Source organism: Octopus sinensis, linkage group LG4, assembly GCF_006345805.1.
Source record: "Octopus sinensis linkage group LG4, ASM634580v1, whole genome shotgun sequence".
Lineage (NCBI taxonomy): Eukaryota > Metazoa > Mollusca > Cephalopoda > Octopoda > Octopodidae > Octopus > Octopus sinensis.
The window spans coordinates 109,742,813-109,764,887 of record NC_043000.1 but is presented as its reverse complement, the minus strand read 5'-3'; the positions used below and the strand labels follow the sequence as shown (position 1 = coordinate 109,764,887).

Sequence of the window (22,075 nt, the reverse complement as noted above, 5' to 3'; positions counted from 1 at the left end):
GCAATTGTAATAAGGCCAGTGCAACACTGAAGGGAAGTCAACAGATACTTTACACACAAGAGATATTTCTGCCAGGATTTCCTTGTCTGCAATTAAAGAGACCAAGTGGAGCATGTGGCTTAGTGGGTAGGGTTTTGGGCTCATGATCATTAGATTGCGGTTTTGATTCCTGGACTGGGCGATGCGGTGTCTTCTTGAGCAAAACACTTCATTTCATTTCGCTCCAGTCCACTCAGCAGGCAAAAATGAGTAACCCTGTGACTGGCCATCGAACCGTCCAGGTGGAGAACATATACGCCATCGAACCTGGCATGGCTCAAGAAGAAAACATTATTTTATTTCAATTATGAAGACCATGTTAATGTGCATTATACGGAAATATATACAATACCACACTGTGCCAGTTTGTAACATCATCATCATCATCATCATCATCGTTCTTTTAATGTCCACTTTCCCATGATTGCATGGCTTAAAGGAGTTTATTGAGGCAGATTATCTATGGATGGATGCTCTTCCTGGTGCTGAAACTCATCCCTTTCCAAGCAAGGCAATATTTCCCCCATCACCAGACATGTTTTTACACAATACTGGAAACAAATGACCCTGCTTGTATGTCAGTGACTCTCATTTACAATTATTGCACAATGACAAGATAAGGAGACTCAAAAACACACACAAACTCACAGATTTAGACACATACACACTCATACACAACACAGATGTACATATATATGATATCCTTATTTCAGATCCTGCCTAGCAAATCCATTCACAGGGATTATGTGATTATGTGATTTGCATGGTGACCTCACAAGTGCTGGTAGCACGAAAAGAGCACTCATTGTCATCATAATCATCATCATCATTTAATGTCCATTGTCCATTCTGGTATGGGTTGAACGGTCTGACCACAACTGGCAAGCTGCAACAGGCTCCAGCTGTCTGTTTTGGCATGGTCTCTATCGCTGGATGCCCTTCCTAATGCCAACCCTTTTACAGGGTCTGCATGGTGCTTCCACAAGTGCTTATCACTACCAGAGGGACCAGTCTTAACACTTCTGCTGTACATGCCATAAAGTGGTTGGCATTAAGAAGGGCCTTCATGTACAGAAACCATGCTAAAGCAGACAATAGAGCAGGATGGGGTCCTTGGACTTATTGGATTCCAAACCATTTAACCCGTGTGGAACACAGACATTAAATAATGATGATGATAATGATGATGATGATGGTCGTTGTGTGTGAATGTTGACACCCGACAAACTTGCTTGTTACTGGCTTGAGCAACACAAAGATGTTTATATTCAATGTAGACATTATGATTGGTTGCTCAAAACCCTTGAAAATCAACAGAATGTTAAAAAATATCCTTAACTAGAAAAAAAAAGTAGGTATAGGTTGGCAACAGGAAGAGCACTCAGTTGTAAAGTACTGTTTCAAATAAGTCCCTTGCCAACCCATGACAGCATGGAAAAGCAAGCAATTACATTGCTAACACAGATCATTGCCAGCTTCCATGTTGTATAATTTTGTTTTGTCTATTTATATTTTTTTTTAGCTACATATCAGGTTGCCTAGGTAACTAAAAACAGTAAAAACCCAACATGTTAGTAGTCTTTGTATGTAACCAGAATCTAGGTAAGAACTACTTCTGTAAACACTAGAAATTTTGAACAAAGAGAAAACTATGGTACAAGAATCTTAGTCAAACACAAGCCTCTTAGAATAAGGAAAGAAAATCTTCATTGTTCCACATAATTGTGTGTGTGTGTGTGTGCACAAAAGAGTATTTGTGTATGTGTTTGGATGTGTGTGTGTTTATGTATGATATGTATTTCTTGCTAGTATGTATTCCCTTTGTGTTTGCGTGTGTGTGTATGTGTTGTAAGTAAATGTATGCGCATATGTGCATTTGAGTGAGTGTATGTATACACATATGTTGCAGGAATGTACAAGTGTGTGTGCATGAACGTGAATGTATGTGTCTGTGTTTAAGTATCTGTGTGCTAGATCTAATACTGTGTGTGTTTTCAAAGAAGCTTGATTATTGTCAGGCAATTAGTTGTGCTGAGAGATCAGAATCTAAAACTTGAGAAAATAGATGAGCCATTTTCACAAGACAAAAAAAAAAAAGAAAGAAAAAAAAAGGCCCCTGACAGGACTAGAAAGGAGAATAACAACACCAACAACAAAGACATTGGGAGGGGGGAGAAAAAGAAGAAAAGAAAGGATACTAAAGGAAGAAAGAAAACAAAGAAAGAGAAAAACAAACATGGAAGAAAATGAAAATAAGAGGAAAGAAGAAAAGGAAAACCTACACAGCTGTGGTGGTGGCAGCGGTGGCATGTAGAGTGTGATGGTAGTGGTTGTATTAGAAGCTGTGGAAGTGGAGGTTCTTCAGGTGGTGGTGGTGGCAGTGGGAGGAGAGGTTGTGCTGGAGGTGAAGGTTGTGGAGACAGTGAAGATTATGGTGGTGGTGGTGGTGTCCACAAATAAATAAATAAATCACCTGCAAAGAGTAACCTGTTTCTTGATGGAAAAGTTAAAGGACAAAGACCCTCTTTGTTACAATGGTGGTGGTAATGGTGGGGAGTAAACAGCAACAACAACAACAGTAATTTCTTTATTAGCCATAACAGCTCAAAGGAAAGAAGGAGAGCATAATTATAACATTATGATAATCAAGCTGGCAGAATCGTTAGCAAGCCGAGCAAATTATTTTAGCAGCATCTTGTCCGTCTTTATGTTCAGAGTTCAAATTTTGCCAAGGCTGAATTTGCCTTTCATTTTTTGGGGGGGTTAATAAAATAAGGGCTGGTTGAGGGCTGAGGTTGATGGACTAATCCCGCCTCCCACAAAATTGCTGGCCTTGTCCCAAAATTTGAAACTATTATTACGTTATAACAATAATAAATAATATGGATGCAGGCATGATTGCATAGTAAGAACCTTGATTCCCAACCACATGGTTCTAGGTTCAGTCCCATGGTAGGGTGTCTTGCACAAGTGTCTTCTACAATAGCTGTGGGCTTTTGTAGATGGAAACTGAAAGAAGCTCATTGTATACATGTGTGTGTGTGTGAGTAATGGTTGTAAATGAGCATCACTGTCATACAAGCGAGGTTGATCAATTTCAATCTTCCCTGAAAAACATGTTTGGCCATGCGTAACATAATATTCTTGTTTGAAAATGGGTGAGAGTTGTTAACAGGAAGGGCATGCCAGCTGTAGAAAATCTGCCTCAACAAATGCTGTCCAACCCATGAAAGCATGGAAAAGTGAATCGACAATGAATAATAATCATTGTCCTGCCGTGTCTGCTTTTCCATACTGGCATGGGTTGGATGGGTTGAAGGGGTCTGGCAAGGCAGAAGGTTTGCACCTATTGTCTGATTTGGCATGGATTTTACAGCTGGACACCCTTTCTAACATCAACCACTTTACAGTTGCTTTTCATGTGACACCAGCACTGGTGGGGTCACCAAGTCAAAGACCCCTGGACTGGGAGGGGAGTAGGATTAAGGGAGGTGATTTTGTGCCAGACAGTGTGAGGTCAAAGTACAATAAAGTGATAGAGACAAGTGTCTTGCTGTAGAGGAGATACAAGGATACCCCAGTTAGAAAAGAGAGGTCGGGGAGAGGTGGAGAAGCAGAAGTGTGTGTGTGGGGGGGCGTGCCCACAAGGTTCATTGTGGGGGGAGAGGGGAATGTAAGTGAAGTGGTAGAGGTTTGAACAGGGAGGATAGAGGAAGTGGTCGGGGGTAGAGGGGGAAGTTTTGTAAGAGTGTGAGGAGAGGTGATTAGAGACAGGGTAGAGGTAAATGTAACCAGTGATGGTGAGAGATATAGAGGTGGCTGTGGTAGATATATGAGGGGTATTGACAGTGATAGCAGACAAGAAAGGTGTTAAGAGAAGAGAAAGAGCAATGGCTGAGGGCACCGGAAGGAAGGGATTGGGGGAAATAGTTGGCAGGGAAGATAATAAGAAATGGAAGTGGTACCAGAGTGGGGACCACTTCCATTTCCCCCTTTTTTTTTTCATATTTGTTTACATGTTGTTTTACACCTATTACACTATATAAGAAATATAAGGGAGGAGATGTAGAATGTGCCTCTTCTGTTCTCAGGTGATTACAGCAGGTGGATGGTACCATAGACAGAGAAGTGATGACAGTTAGGGGATGAAATGTGTGGGAAATGCTTGATGGGGAAAGCGTTACCAAAGCGGTTTTCAGGAATCATTTCTGCTATGGTGGACAGGTATTCTCAAGCCCAGCAAAACACCAATCACACACACACCTTCCATACAGTTTCCATCTACCAAAATTGCTCACAAAGCATTGCATGGCCCGGGGCTACAGTAAAAGATACTTGCCCAAGGTGCTGCCAGTAGCACTGAACTTAAAACTATGTGGTTGCAAAGAGAGAGCGTCTTAACCACAGAGCCCTGCCTGGATTTTATAAAGGGTATAAGATCATATATTTAGAAGGGTGGTGATGAAAAAAGGAAATAAAATTTGCAGTGTGTATTACATTCCCAAGGGCAGTCGGTAACTAATTTGAATCGGTTTCCAAGTGGGGAATCAAAACTGGGTCACAGACTCCATACTGTCAAACCATTTTCTTCCCTCTTTTTTTTTTTTGTATAGAAATCAGCACTATTGTCGAGCAACTCTGATATGCAATTCCAAGCACCACCAAAATAAATAAATCAATAAAATACAAAGGAAGAACATGTGAGGCTAAGGAATGGTTAGGAAGAAGAAGAAGAGGGGAAAGAAACGAAAATGTTAATAGAAGAGGATGATTAGGATTGTGAGCTTTGAGAGAGAATAAGAGATTGGAATGGTTTAGATAAGGGGTCATTTGTTGGGGAAGGGTTGGAAGATTTCTTCTCCAAAGAAGAAACCCACACCCCCAAATACTAATTCTTTTCAGGGTACAGCACCATATCTAACACACACACACATACACACACAATTTTTAAAACTAATTTTTGCTGACAGAGGCCCCACAAACCAAACCTTTCTAAAGAATACATTTTAAGGGAGACGGGGACTGGCTGGATATAGTGCCATGTTTGAGAGAAAATACCCAAGAACTGTTGTGCTATAAAGTCAACCACATTCACACACACACACACACACACACTCTTTACTCTTTTTACTCTTTTACTTGTTTCAGTCATTTGACTGTGGCCATGCTGGAGCACTGCCTTTAGTTGAGCAAATCGACCCCGGGACTTATTCTTTGTAAGCCCAGTACTTATTCTATCGGTCTCTTTTGCCGAACCGCTAAGTGACGGGGACGTAAACACACCAGCATCGGTTGTCAAGCAATGCTAGGGGGACAAACACGGACACACAAACACATACACACACATATATATACATATATACGACAGGCTTCTTTCAGTTTCCGTCTACCAAATCCACTCACAAGGCATTGGTCGGCCCGGGGCTATAGCAGAAGACACTTGCCCAAGATGCCACGCAGTGGGACTGAACCCAGAACCATGTGGTTGGTTAGCAAGCTACTTACCACACAGCCACTCCTGCACATTATATAAATATGTACAAATATTTATCTGTACTGCTTTCTTAAGAGAGAGAGAGAGGTGGGGGTGTTAGCCTGAGCGTATATAGCATGTACCATATCTGCAAAGACTATCCAGACAAAAATATTAAATATCGCAACTACGAATAAGTTTAAAACGTGAGGCTTACAGCATTTTCTTGACTCAAGTAAAACGCCATCTCAAAAACTATAAAGCAACCACAGCTTCTTGTAACTAAAATTCAAGAATATGTTTTGTACAGAAATTTAAGGAATGGTACCCTGCAGTTTTGATCCTGTTTTGTATTCAATTTCTGGTAGACATGGGGAGTAAATATAAATAAAGTGTACAAGAGAAGCAATGCACACACACAGAGTCAGATACAGCATACAACACACACACATACATACTATACACAGGACAGTACACATACAAGGCACAACACACAACACATGCACCTCACACCTGATACACACACACATAAATATATGTGTGCGTGTGCTTTTATTCTCTCATAAGAGACCAATGTAACTCTGTGTTGGCCAGTGTTGTACCATGATGGATGACCGACCCAAAATGTCAGGAATTAGAAACAACTTCCTCTCTGCTCCCTCATAATAACTATTGACCCATTTGGTAGAAATTAATTCCCTAAATCTCGCACCCCCACCATCACTTCCTCCTCCTCCACCTCTTCCCCAACTTCCGATGGTTGTTGTGAAAAGGCAACCCAGAGATGACCTGATAAATAAATAATTTGTTTAGTCTTTTCTCAACCCTTTTCATACCAAACCACCCAAGACTGTCTCTGCTTCTTTGAAACAAACTGGTTCTTTTAAAGTGATTTAGACTAAAACATTCCATTGAAATTTGCTGCTAGTTTTAAGTTCCATACATCAGCTTAATCATGACAAAACCGTTTTATTGAATTCTTCATTATTTTTAAAAGTAATTTTAACTGAAATCTGGTAAGGAAAGAGTCAACAAAATCAAGCTGAGAGAATGAAACAATGAAATGAAGAAAAAAGAATAGAAAAAGAGAAAAGATAGGAAAGAAAAGGAAAAAAAAAATGAAATGATTTTAGAAAAGCTAATAGATAAAGAATTGGTAAAATGTTGGAGATAGAAGAAGATAAAATGAAGATGAAGAGAAACTGGATGGTATTAGAATGTTAAAAATAAACAATATTGGAGAGAGAAAAAAATCAGAGGAGAAAGTTATAAACTAAGATAAACGATTAAGAAAGTGATTTGCAATCACGTGATTTCAGGTTCAGTTCCAGAGTGTGACACCTTGGATAAGAATCTACTTACAGCCCTGGGTCAACCAATGTTTTGTGAATGAATGAATTTAGTAGATGGAAACTGTGTGGAATGCATTGACCCCTACTTAATTTTTGTTTTAATCCTATCAATCTCTTTAACCAAACTGCTAAGTTATGGGGACATAAACAAACCAACAAATATGGCCAAATGATGGTTAGTAGTGGGGGCAAACACACACATGCACAGACAATGGATTTCTTTTAGCTTCTTTTAGTTTCCATCTACCAAATCCACTCACAAGGCTTTGGTGAACCTGGGGCTATAGTAGAAGACACTTGCCCAAGGTGTCACTCAGTAGGGCTGAATCTGATTCCATGTGGATGGGAAGCAAGATTCTTACCATAGAGCTACACCAGTGCATATCCTTAACATAATTCTCAGACACAGCATGACGCAGCGTGCAACAAGGGAGAATCCACCCGAATGGCTTCTTATACAATTTTACTCCTACCTCTAAACCTCTCACAAGACATGAAGTGACCTGAAGTTACAGAAACGGACATTTGCTCAAGATAACATCTGGCACTTGACTTAAACACACAGCATTGTGATGGCTAAGTAACCTTCTTAACAATTTGGTCATATTTGACGAACTTTTCAAAGTAATGTTCCTTAAAAAAACAATTTCATTGTTGTAATATTTCTTTAGAGACCACCTCAAAGAATCAAAGCCAGAAGAGAGGCTTTTTTTTTTGTTCCTGAATAGGAGGCAGGTAGAGAGGGTGTGTGTGAGAAGAAAATCTAAGACAATAAGACAAAAAGAAGAAAAAACTGAAGTGAGGTCAGAAGAGGTTTTCAAGAAATTAAACAAGTAAAGGTCGAGTGGTACAAATTGAGTTGATTGATGATTAGTGATTAATCATCAAAGAATTCTCAGACAATGGTAAATGGTAAGTTGTAAGTTCTTCCTGAAGCAAAAAACAAACACCATAATAAACTCTGGTTTAATAAAAGAACCATGATCATCACCTCCACCACCACCACCATTTTAATGTTTATTTTCCATGCTGGTGTGGGTTGGCTAGGTCTACAATATTATAACAGCCTGTATTGCATTTGTAGTATGACAGCATATCCCTTTCTAAAAACACTTAAATCTAAGAGGCCCAGATCACAAACCATTAAATAGGTACCATGAGCAGTAGTCACCATTGTAAACAGTAGTAGCACTGTGTAATTGAAGAATGTTTTATTTAGCAAATAGAAACTGAAAGAAGCCTGTTTAGACATGATTATAGGCACAGGCATGGCTATGTAGGTAAGAAGTCCGCTTCCCAATCATGTGGTTTCAGGTTCAGTCCCATTGTGTGGCACCTTGGTCAAGCATCTACTATTACAAACCTCGTGAGCGAATTTGCTTGATGGAAACTGCCAAGGAAATGTATATGTGAGAGAAAGTGCTCATGCACCCGAGAAAGAAAGGGACACACACACGATGGATGTGACACCTGGAATGGGCTGCACTAGCACTTTGGTGGTACTCATTTCAGTAGTGTATACTGAGAAATGAAGTGCCTTGCTGAAGGATACAATGTACCACCTAGCCCAGGAATCAAACCCACCACCACATGACCATAAGCTACCTGTCTTCCCCACCCTGTCTTCTCTACCCCCTTTATGAATATACGTTCCTTTGTTTTATGCCTAATTACATAAGTGCAGGTCAAATCAAGTTCGTATCTGTCCATCACAGTTCAATGAAACCCCATTTATTAAAACAGGGCATGTTTGTTGAGTTTCAACAGGAGACAGAGTCCATTGTTCCAGCTCCTAGAAACACAATCTAAACCAAACAGAAACCATTGAGGTTTCTATATTCAAAGCAGTTTGGATTCTTTTGATTTTTCTCTTTTCCTGGCTGACATTAAAAATGACTGAGGAATCAAAGGACAGTTTCTTTGCTTTCATTTATTTAATGTATTTGCTTTGTTTAAACAATTATCTCGATAATTATTTTGTTTTTTCTTTCTTTCATTACCACACACACACACAATCCTATTGTAGTAATGTCTAGAGGGACAGGCGTGGCTGTGTGGTTAAGAAACTTGCTTCCCAACCATGTGGTCTTGGGTTCAGTTCTACTGTACAGCACCCTTGGATAAGTGTCTTTTACTGTAGCTCTGGGTTGAACTAAGCCTCATGAGTGTGAATTTGGTAAATGGAAACTGTGTGGAAGTCCATCATATACTCTTTTACTTTCAATCATTTGAATGCGGCCATGCTGGAGCACCGCCTTTAGTTGAGCAAATCGACCCCAGGACTTATTCTTTGTAAGCCTAGTACTTATTCTATTGGTCTCTTTTGCTGAACTGCTAAGTTACAGGGATGTAAACACACCAGCATCAGCTGTCAAGTGATGTTGGTGGGACAAACACAGACACATATACACACACATACATATATATATATATATATGTATATATATATATATATATATACAATGAGCTTCTTTCAGTTTCTGTCTACCAAATCCACTCATAAGGTTTTGGTTGGCCCAAGACTATAGTAGAAGACACTTGCCCAAGGTGCCACACAGTGGGACTGAACCTGGAACCATGTGGCTGGTAAGCAAGCTACTTACCACACAGCCACTCTTGCGCCTATGTATGTGAGTGTGTAATATAAAACAAGGTATAAATAATGGTTGTTACATAATTTTCTTTATAGCAGTAAATTTGAGTAACAGCTCTTTCTAGAAACCATTACAGGTTCATTATTGATAGGTTTACTCAATTGGTCCAGTGGCTGGTTGGAAAAAATTGAATGACTTAAAAAGTTAATGCCACTTTCGTCAGAGTCATTTCAGGTTACAGTATAGAGTGGTGATGAACCATAACCTTGGACCCTGCCACAAGAATATGCAGAGTTCTTTACTAATCCAAACAATATTGTCAGCCTGGTGTACAAACAGTCAGCTTATAAAGTATTTTGCCTGGACTGATAATCCTTCACTAATAATTCAGCTTGAATCATCATCGTTTAATGTCTGCCTTCCATGCTAGCATGGGTTGGACGATTTGACTGACGACTGGCAAACCAAATGGCTGCACCAGGCCCCAATCTGTTCTGGTGCAGCCATCTGGTTCGCCAGTGCTCAGTCAAATCATCCAACCCATGCTAGCATGGAAAGCGGATGTTAAACGATGATGAACATGATGATGATTTAAAGAGAATTATTAGTAAATATATGTATATATGTGTGTGTATGTATGTATATATCTATATATATATATATATATATATATTTTACATGTAATTATTTACCCTATGTATTTATAAACTCTTTGATTTAAGGTTTTCTTCAATTTTATAATAAGATGATTTTATACCGATAATTGTTCATTGCATGCTACCGGTCATTGTAAAGGCCATTAGTTGAAAGGACTAATGAAACAAAACCATTAAACTTACTGTATATGTTTGCTTATAACCTTGTTTCTGTTCCATTCTAAACAAAACTGTCAGAAGAATGGGAACATAAGACTCTGAGTAACAGTTTTTGTGATAATTTAGCTGCTTTTCACTGAAGAGTATATATATATATATATATATATATATATATATATTATATATATATATGCTGAGATGAGACTGCCTTTGGTCATAACTGACCATGGGATTGCACCTAGAAAGTTACCCTCCCAGGCATAAGTCCGGGCAAGTTTGTTTATGGAAGACCAGCAGTTGCCCATGCATACCAGCCTCCCTTTTCCTTGCCACCAGTGTTATCCAAGGGAAAGGCAAGGGCCAATACAGCTTGGCACCTGTGATGTCACAACTCATTTCTACAGCTGAGTGAACTGGAGTAATGTGAAATAAAGTGTCTTGCTCAAGAACACAACACACACCCCAGTCTGGTATTCGAACTCACAACCTCACAAACTTAAGCTCGACGCTCTAACCACTGAGATAGATAGATAGATATCATGTACTGTTCTGCAATTGGTAGGATCAACAAGAAAAGTACTCCATACAGTAAGAGATAAAAATCATTTAATAAACACAGGATTTAAACATGACCTACTGTAAGTTTCATGTTCAGATACTATAATAATCAGATGAGCTTGTATAGCATACCATTTACTATGCTGCAATTTTTCAAGTTAAAAAAAAAATTCATATGAAAAAAACTAAAGATGGACCTTTCATCTTTTCAGGATCAATAAAATAAAGTACCAGTCATGTACTAGGGTTGATGGTATCAACTAATCCCCACCCCTCAAAATTGCTGCTCTCGGGCCGAAATAGGAAACTTTATTATTGTCTTTATTGTTATGATAATTATTGACCAGTTGACCATTGCAGTTGATGTAATTGACTTACCCATTTTTCCCAAACTTGCTGGCCTTGTGCTAAAATTTGAAATCATCATCATTATTATTAGAGTTTGAGGTTTCACTGGTGATACATTCCTCAAGCAATAATGTTTGATGTGCTAAAGTAGGGATCTCTATATGGGGTGGGATGGGGTGGGGCTGGGTGGGTGCATGTGGTGGTGGTCAACATGAATTATCAGAAATAGCAACTGAATCATCCAGAAATTATACTCTACCATCTTAAATGAAGAAGGACACATAGTACAATGTAGTCCTTGATATATGATGCTTAAGAGAAGGAGGGAATATTACAAGATAGAAGTATTCAACAAGTAAAGAACTCAAGAGGATGAAAAATATTTAAGGTTTTCTTTGATGAGTTGGTTCCGTCACTTTAGATATTCTGAAGTACTTTCTTAAGTCTGGCACTTTTCTATTCTTGTGGGAATCATAGAGGGTGCTCTAAATATACTTTATCTGTCAGTGATTCTTACCACACACTTGACCGTTTAGTTTATATAAAAATATAGATACAATGTTGGGCAACATGCTGTGTTTGAGAAGATCTGTTGAGTCAAGTGAAATTGTTGTCGTAGCTGATGCCAGTGCCACCAAGCTGGCACCCGTGGCGGAAGCAGGTAAAAAGCACCCACTACACTCTCGGAGTGGTTGGCATTAGGAAGGGCATCCACCTGTAGAAACCTTGCCAGGACAGATTGGGGTCTGGTGCAGCCTCCTGGTTTGCCAATCCTCAGTCAAACCGTTCAACCCATGCCAACATGGAAGGTGGACATTAAAAGATGATGATGATGAATGTCATAACCAAATAGCTGTTGTCATCATCATCAACATTTTTTCTTCTTCTTGTTTTTTATGACAGTCTGTCCAGAGTACTGTGAATTGGAAGGATCAAGAATTCAGCACACAATAAACGCTCAATCTAAGGCTGGCAGAATTGTTAGTAATGTCGGTCAAAATGCTTAGTGATATTTCTTCTGGTTCTTTATGTTCTGAGTTCAAATCCCATCAGTGTTCCCTTTGCCTTACAACACTTTGAGGTCAACAACAAAAAAACAAAACAAAACAAAACAAAAACAAACCAGTCAAGTACCAGGATCAGTGTAATCAACTTGTCCCTTCCCCTCAAAATTGTTGGCCTTGAACCCTGCAGTGGACTAATGTCACATTGAGGGAGAATATTGTGTTGTTAGTCACTTAAACCCATAGAAACCAGGTAATCAACCTTATGAGTTCCGAGGGGGGGGGTCAAGAAAAATCCCTCTAATGGACTAATAGGGTGGAAGGTATGCTTGTTACATATTGTTAAATTGAAGGTAACAGAATCTACAAGACATCTCTCTCTCTCTCTCTCTCTCTCATTCACACACACACCCTTTCTTACCTGCTCATTCTTTACTATCTTCACAATGAGTGAAAATATCAATATCATCAGCTCACTCCATCATCATCATCGTCGTTTAACATCCGCTTTCCATAATGGTATGGGTTGGACGGTTTGACTTAGGGCTGGCAACCCAGAAGGCTGCACCAGGTTCCAATCTGAACTGGCAAAGTTTCTACAGCCAGCTGGATGCCCTTTCTAATGCCAACCACTTTGAGAGTGTAGTGGGTGCTTTTTACATGCCACAGGCAAGCGGGCCAGTCAGGTGGTACTGGCATCGACCATGCTTGAATGGTGCTTTTTACCAGCACAGGTGCCAATCAGGTGGTACTGTCATCGGCCAAGACAATGACTTCACTTAGTATACCTTAGTAGCAGGATCCATCGTCATCACCATCATTTAACATCGATTTTTTCCATGCTTGCATGGATCAGATGAAATCTGTTGTGGCAGATTTTCTACAGCCGGATACCCTTCCTGTTGCCAACCTTCAATTTACAAGCAAGCTAATAGTTCCCCAGGACCAGAAATGTTTCTCACAGAAACCTGTTGCATGTGTGTGTGTGTGTGTGTGTATATATATGTATGATGGGCTTCTTTCAGTTTCTGCCAATCAAATCTACTCACAAGACATTGGTCAGCCAGGGGCTATAGTAAAAGTCATTTACACAAGGTGCCATGTGGTGGGACTGAACCCAAACTCACACGGCTGCAAAAGCAACCTTCATAACCACACAGCCATGCCTGCACCTATTCATTTTCCCACCAATGTCTATTTATTCATTTTGCCTATTTATCCATTTCTCTCTCTTTTTGCGTCTGTTGCAGACTGTTCTATATTTATTACATGCCCCATGACACACATCCTACTTCAACTCATTTTTTTTCATGATTAAAATCTTTGGCAAAACCCAAGACAGACCGGAATCAAGATTTCTCTTTTCTTCTTTTGTAATGAAGTTCTTGTGCAAAATTACTTCACTGCAGAGTATCAGAGGTGAAACAGCCTCCTGCTACTTCAGTTCTCTCTCCTCCAGGGACTTGTCTTTGTTTTGTTTTTGTTAATTTTATGTTATTACTTACTTTGTTGTTGTGGTGGTGGTGGTGCCACTGTTTTTATTATTTTTGCTAAGGAAGTCGTTAGCTATTTCCTTCATTATTGCAAAGAATAACTACTATGAAAAAGTAGACAGCACTACTTGAGAAAGTATTTTATAAGTTGAGTATTTTAATGACAATGACAATAACAACAACGATGATGATGATGATGGTCAATCCCGTCAATTTTGATGGATGAGTGTTTGAAGGAAAGATACAAAAAAAAAAGTTTAAGAATAACAAAGCTGCATCTAGTTGCAATGGATACCAAAATGTAATTTGAGGACAATGATGATTTTGATAATAATAATAATCCTTTCTACTATAGGCACAAGGCCTGAAATTTTGGGGGAGGGGAGCTAGTTGATTACATCGACCCCAGTTCACAACTGGTACTTAATTTATCAACCTCGAAAGGATGAAAGGCAAAGATGACCTCGGCGGAATTTGAATTCAGAACGTAAGGACAGATGAAATATCGCTAAGTATTTCACCCAGTGTACTAACGATTCTGCAAGTTCACTGCCTTGATGATGATAATGATGATGGTGGTGGCAGTGATAGTGATGATGATGATGATAATAATAATGATAATAATAATAGCCTACCAAAAACTGAGCAAGTATAAAGATCTTGAAATAGAAATCAGCAAAATGTGGAACCTGAAGACTAAAACAATACCAGTTGTCATAGGTGCCCTAGGAATGATAGCAAAAAGGGCTGATTGCTACCTAGCTCAGATACCAGGAAACCCCAAAATGGCAGAAATTCAAAAGATAGTGCTCATGGGAACTGCCCATATCCTATGTAAAATACTGTCTATGTAATCTCAAATTTTAAAACAAACATAATTTTCTTATAGTTTCTTAAACATTCTCTAGAACAACACTATGTACAGAACCAAATATATGGCACCCTAGGCATAATGCCAACATGAACTTCTAACTTGTTTTCTCTTGAGGCCTCTGGATGACACTTGGAACCAACTTGTACAAATGCAAAGCAAAAGGCAAACAAAATAATAATAACAACAGTGTAACATAACTGACCAGATATCTTTTTCCTACTGAAGGAGTCCAAAGAATGGACCTGCATCAACATAGCTAAATGACCAAAATATTGTTAAGACAGAGGACGAGAAAGTTGGGAAATATCAAAGGTTAGGATTGGAAGTGAAAAAGAATCCATAGAGCCTCAAAAGTGAGTGTGGTACCAACTTGGAACAGTTCATGGGTTGAGGAAAGTGTTGTATCTCGAAGCTGTGGGATGGAGTTGAGCTGTGACAGACAGATAAACCATTTAGGAGAATAATAATAATAATGCTAATACTACTACTACTACTACTACTACTACTAATAATAATAATAATAATAATAATGATATAGGAAGAATTTGGTGCATGCGAATGATAGAGGTCATGCTTATAATAATTGGTGCACTGGGAAGAGTAAGCAAAGGTGTTGACAAATGGCCAAAGGAGATTGAAATAGAATGCCTGGTAGAGTTCCTACAAAAAGTTTGTCTCTTAGGGACAGCGACGATTATCAGGAAGGTTCTAAGTACTTGAAAGTCTGCTGAAAACTTGTAGATACTTAAGGTTACAGGTAGTAACCCGTTACCCACATAATCCCTGCCTGGAATAAGACCAGACCTGAGACAAACCAAAATAATAATTCTTTGTAATTTTTGGTACAAGGCCAGCAATTTTGAAGGGAAAAGTTGAGTGCATCAACACCAGTTCTCAACTGGTTCTCATTTTCATCAAGGATGGAATGATGAATGGCATTGTTAACCTTGGTGGTTTCAGAGGGCAGATTGTAACGCCAAGAAAAATACTGCTAAACATTGCCAAAAGTGCTAGTTTGTCACCCTAATAATAAAGGTTTCAAATTTAGGCACAGGGCCAGCAATTTTGAGGGAGGGGTCTATTTGATTACATCAAGCTCAGTGATCAACTGGTACTTATTTTGTTGACCCCTAAAAGGATGAAAAGCAAAGTCGACTTTGGCAGAATTTGAACTCAGAACACAAAGATGGAACAAATGCCAGTCGGCATTCTGTCTGGTGTACTAACAATTCTCTCAGATTACCACCATAATGATAAAAATAATAATATTATAATCGTTAGGTAGAATCAGAGTACCACCAATTATTGAACCACAGGTATGGCCACAGCAAACCAGACTGCCATGTATTTTCTTTCATTTGTATGGGTTTGGGTGACCTAAATGAGAGGAGAGAGAGATGGAGAGAGAGAGGGAGGGAGAGGGAGAGTGAGAGAGAGGGAGAGTGAGAGAGAGCAAGAGAGAGCAAGAGGGAGAGAAAGGGAGGGGGAGAGGGAGAGAGGGAGAGAGAGAATGTTTATTGGTATAGATTTGTATCATCAAAAATGCATTGTCATGTTTGTGTCATGTTGATTTACTGATAACAAACACGCCTTTGCATTCTCAATATCTTATTGCAATTACAGCGACATCTTAAACCCTAATCTGACCATACATGCAGATATATATATATATATATATTATATATATATATATATATATATGTTCGTGTGTGTGTGTGTGTGTTCAAACTAATGCCTTTATTTATCTCTCTTCAGTAAATCTATAATTGCATGTGTGCGTGTGTTTACGTATGCAGTTGTTATGATTCTGCAATTAAATACTGCACCAGAAAATTGGCCTTGTAATATTACACCTTCCTTTCATTATGTATTCTGTGTTATTTGATCAAAACAGTTTAGTTAATTATTTAATTTGAAAGTGTAAGATGGCTTATTGTGTTGTGGTAATTACATTGAGGTAATAACAAAGGAGACGTAGGTTCGATTCCCACTGGATTACCACTTTCAATCAATTACAGTTTGGATCTGGATATCTGCAGAATAACACTACTTAAAAGATGCTACACATACACACACTTATGTCTTGGGCATAAAGGCACATTCAACATTGCCAAAAAATTTTTTAAATACAATAATAAAAACATGAAAATCTGACCCTGTTGTAACTTAATTTAACTAGCACATAAAAAGCAGCATTCAAGTGCCACCAATGCCAGTGCCACCTGACTGGCTCCCATGTGGTGGCACATAAAAAGCGCCATTTGAGCGTGGTCGATGCCAGTGTCACCTGACTAGCCTCCCCGTGCTGTGACACATAAAAAGCATCCACTACACTCTCAGAGTGGTTGGCATTAGTAAAGACATCCAGCTGTAGAAACCTTGCCAGATCAGATTGGAGCCTGGTGCAGCCTCCTGTCTTGCCAGTCCTCAGTCAAACCGTCCAACTTATGCCAGCATGGAAAGCGGACATTAAACGATGATGATGATGATGTGTATATTGTGTTGTGCTAAGAAGCAGTGCATGGTACCAGGGTTTTTGACTTGAGGCAAATCTAACAAACCACTCCCAATCGCTTGTTAGTCTCCACAGAAGTGGAATCAGACCCCTGGACCAGTTAGTTTGTACTGGCATCAAGTCGTATAAGTTGTAATAATGAAGTGAAGCCAATTAGTGATATTTTGCGATCATTTAATACATCCGTATCAGGTTTCTGTAATATATAATAGGAAATGTGTCCATTACATAAACCTTGCCCAGTTAAAACATGACCTGAGGTTATGATAGGAGGTACTTGGCCCAGAGGCAAGCCTGGAACCACTTCAAATCACACAGCCATGCCCCCCCCCCACCAACTGAGCTGGACTATTAGCTCAGCTCAGCCACGGTCAATGTGGACTAAGAAAAAACAACAACACATCCATATATGTAACATATTAGACACAATACCTGAAAATTTGGGTGGGGGTAGGGGTAGGGGTGGGTGCTAGTTGATTACATCAACCCCAGTATGTGACTGGTCCTTATTTTATCAACCCCAAAAGGATGAAGAACAAAGTCAACTTTGATGGAATTTGAACTCGAGACCATAAAGACACAAAATGCTAATAAGCATTCGGTCTGGTGTGCTAATAATTCCGTCAGCTCGTTGCCTTCACATGCACGAAAATTAAGAATAAATATTTTTAATTACAATAAATTGTATCAAAATATCGTTTAGGCAACCTAATGGCTCCTTTGTTTTTCAACACATTAACACATACACAAATAAATTAAAACAAAGTTGCACGTACACAAGCAATGGTTTTTTTAAAAAAAATACATTAGAATGCACAAGTGCACACATCTGAATTTAAGTCTACCAAGGACATATCAACATATTGTGATGTAATTCCTTTTTCTATCAAGTTCTGACCCTGACGAAATGTTCAATTAACTCTAATTCATTATGAATCTTTCATTTAATTCTTCTAATCTGAATCAATTGGACATGGAAACTTTTCTTATACATCAATGGTAAGATACCCACATCCATCAATATGAAGCTAATATCTTTTAGTATTTCAATGATACGCTGGATGAAACCAAGGAACCTGGATGCTGACATCCCTTTAAGAGGTATCTATATCCTTGAAATAATTAATATATATATACACACACATACACACACATATATATATATATACATATACACACACACACACACATATATATATACATACATACATACATACATATAAATATAATAGCAATAAAGAGACTACTTTTTATCTTTTACTCAGTTATTGGACTGTGGTCATACTGGAGCACCACTTTGAAGGATTTCATCAAAGAAATCACTCTCAGAACGTATTTCTATTTCCATTGAAGTTTGGTGCTTCTTCTCTCATTCTCTTTTTCTGAACAGTGAAGTCAGAAGGATGACTACAAACCAACACCAGTTGTCAAATGAAGGTCAAACACAAAGACACATACACACACGCGTACAAGAGGCTTCACACAGTTTCCATCTACCAAATTCACTTACAAGGCATTGACTAACCCAGGGATATAGTAGAAGACACTTGTCCAAGCTTCTGCACTGTGGGATTGAACCCCAAAACCATGTGGTTGCAAGGCAAACGTCTTAACCACACATCCAAGCCTGTGCCCATTGTGTTGGCAAGGTTTAATTAAAGTCTTGGTTTACGACATTAATCTCCTAAGTATATGTTAATTCACAATTAAATATTGAATAACTATAAAAGATAGAGAAAGTCAATAAGCATTTTGGTAATTCCATCGTGCAGCTTAAGTGTCTGTATTATGAAACAACAAATTAACAAAAACAACTTTAACTCTTAACATTGTTGCTTAATTTCATTGATAATTACACTAAATAAATACCCTGTGTAATTACATGAGTAATTAAGCAATTACTTCAACAAACATTGCGACTGCTGCAAAAAGAAGGAAATTATCTTCTCAGGTTTAAAAACTTTTCCAAACAATATTAGATTGAATAAGGGCTGCAAGATGGCAGAATCGTTAGCACGCCGGGCGAAATGCTTAGTGGTATTTTGTCTGTCTTTATGTTCTGAGTTCAAATTCTGCCGAGACCAACTTTGCCTTTCATCCTTTCGGGCTTGATAAATTAAGTACCAGTTGTGTACTGGGGTTGATTTAATTGACTGACCCCCCCTCTCCCAAAATTTCAGACCTTGTGCTTAGAGTAGAAGTGAATATTAGATTGAATAAGGGCAGTGAGCTGGCAGAATCATTAGCACACTGGGCGAAATGCTTAGCAGTATTTCATCTGCCGTTTTGAGTTCAAATTCCGCCGAGGTTAACTTTGAATTTCCTCCTTTCTGGGTCAATTAAATAAGTACCAGTTACACACTGGGGTCGATGCAATCGACTTAATCCCTTTGGCTGTCCTTGTTTGTCCCCTCTATGTTTAGCCCCCTGTGGGCAATAAAGAAATGAATATTAGATTAAACTGGGTCTGGTGAGTTTATCAGATACAAAAGAAAGAAAAAAGAAGAGAATAAAAAACAAAGAAAAAGGTAAAAGTGCCTTAGGTGTTAAAATTTAGAGCCTTTCCAATTTAGGACAGTATCTGTTATCCGTATGGTGATGGGGGTGGTGATTTGTGTGTGCGTGTGTCTTTTATCTTTTACTGACTTCAGTCATTGGATTGCGGCCATGCTGGGGCACTGCCTTGAAGAAATTTTAATTGAATGAATTCACCCCAGTATTTAGTTTTTCTTTTTTAAGTCTCACACTTATTCTATCGGTTTCTTCTGCTGAACTGCTAAGTTACAGGGACATAAATGGACCAACACCAGTTGTGAAGCAGCAGTAGGGGACAGACACAAATGCACACACACACTTATATACGTATATATATAAGGCTTCTTGCAGTTTCTGTTTACCAAATTCACACCAAAGGCATTGGTTGGCCTGAGGCTAGAGTAGAAAACATCTACCCAAGGTTCCACACAGTGAGACTGAACCTGGAACCCTGAGGTTGGGAAACATGCTTCTTACCATACAACCACACCTGCACCTATGTACGCGCATGAATATATCCTCCTCCTCCTCCTCAGTTAATGGTCATTTTCCATACTGGCTTGGGCTGGATGATTGGACAGGATCTGATACACCAGAGGGCAGCACCAAGCTCTAGTCTCAGCTTTGGCAGGTTTTCTATGGCTGGTGCCTTTCCTAATGCCAACCACCAGACACCATATACGTGTTTCAGCTACTGGACAATAGCCTGTCCCCAGTACTTATTTATTACGTCTGGTATTTATTTTATTTTTGTAAATTGTCAAGTGAAGGAAAGAACAAAGTCCACCGAATAAATAATTCTTTCTAATAAAAGGACAACGCCCGACATTTGGAGGAGGGAGCAATCGATTACACTGAGCCCAGTACTTGATTAGCCTTTTATTTTGCTGACCTTGAAAGAACAAACAGCAAAGCTGACACTGTTGGGATTTGAACTCTGAACATAAAGAGCTGGAAGCAATGCCGCCAAGTATTTTTTCCAAAGCATTAATGATTCTGTCAGTTCAACACCAAACGAACAACACAAGTAAAACGAAGGAGAAATAGCTTACCTTTTTTCAAAGTTCAAATTATCCGTGCACGCTTACTAAATTCACAACCGGTTTGGACAGTTTTTCTCTCTCACTTGCAGTGTCTTCATATTCTATCAAAAGATGAAAAGAAATACTTTTTATCACAGATAAACAATGATTTAAATGTATTCGACAGGCAACTAAACAAGAAAAACTAGTCTACTCATAAACAATGCACACACTTTCGGTGCAGGCAGGACCATGCGGCTGACAAGCTCATTTTGCAACCATATAACCTTAGGTTCCGTCCCACTGCACAGTACCTTATGCAAGTGTCTTCTACTATAACTCCAAGCCATCTAATGCGTTGTCAGTGAATTTGGTAGACGGAAACTATGTGAAGTCCTTTGTGTGTGTGTGTGTGTGTGTGGGCGTGTCTGTCAAAGGAAGTTATTTTATGGCATTTTTTTCATTTGAAGCAGCAAAATTGTCAACTTGATCATATGGGATTATATGATTGTTTGTTACTTTTTGTGAAAATTTTTTTATTCCTTTATGATTTGAAGAGAGCAGAAAATGAAAGCCAGGAGAAAGTGAAAAGGCAACATTTGCTTTGAAGTGAGAGCAGAAAGTGAAAGGTGTATGTATGTGTATATGAAATTGATATGTGTGTGTGTGCGCGCGTGCATGAGAGAGAGTGAATGAAAGTATGTGTTGTATTTATTTTGCATGTATGTACAAGTGGCACTCTCTCTCTCTCTCACACACAATCTTTCATATGCACGTACATAAATACATATGCATACATCTTTTTTGTATGTATGTGTGCATGTGAGAGAGAGAGTGACCGACTATTTCTTCATCACATATAGAGAAATGGATGTCTTTTAGTTAAAGTTTTTTGGTTGTGGTTTGTTTTGATATAATGTTTGCCTAAATTTTCATAAATGTTTGTCTGAGTAGAATTCTACACATGTGTGAAACATCAGATAAAAGTGAAATATTAGAAGCAAATCAAAATTTGCCCAAAAATGAACTCAAAATTGTATGATCTGACCTCATTTCCGAGGTTATTTTAGTAGTAAAAAACAGTTGTTGTGCCAAAAACATAGTTTATTTGGTAGCCTATATATATATATATATATATATATATATATATATAGATGATGAGCAGCTTTCTTTATTATAGTACAAATGTGACTAATTCAGAGAAACATAACTTTCATTATTCACACATTGTCATTCTCGTAAGATAACACTTTATTATTTTGGTTCTAATTGAAAGTGTGAAACTATTTTTACTTTCTATTGAAATCTGGTCATTCTGGAGCAGTGTCTTTCAAATAATTATAGCTGGTTGTTGAGATAACGTAGAAAAGATGTAAATGAAAATAAAGTTTACTTGGTAGATGAAAGATTACCAAATTTTTTGATACTCCATTCATCAAAATCAGCAACTCAA

The 22,075-nt window shown here is 38.6% G+C and overlaps 1 protein-coding gene across 5 annotated transcripts in view; it reads right to left on the bottom strand.

Annotated features, from left to right (window-relative positions):
• The window catches only part of LOC115211014 (rho GTPase-activating protein 18), a 171,113-nt gene that overhangs the window by 68,476 nt on the left and 80,562 nt on the right, over positions 1–22,075 (bottom strand). For all 5 annotated transcript variants that reach the window (XM_029779858.2, XM_029779857.2, XM_036502320.1 and 2 more), the window contains exon 2: positions 20,653–20,744. The gene's annotated coding sequence lies outside the window, so the exon portion shown is untranslated. The remainder of the gene's footprint in view (positions 1–20,652; positions 20,745–22,075) is intronic.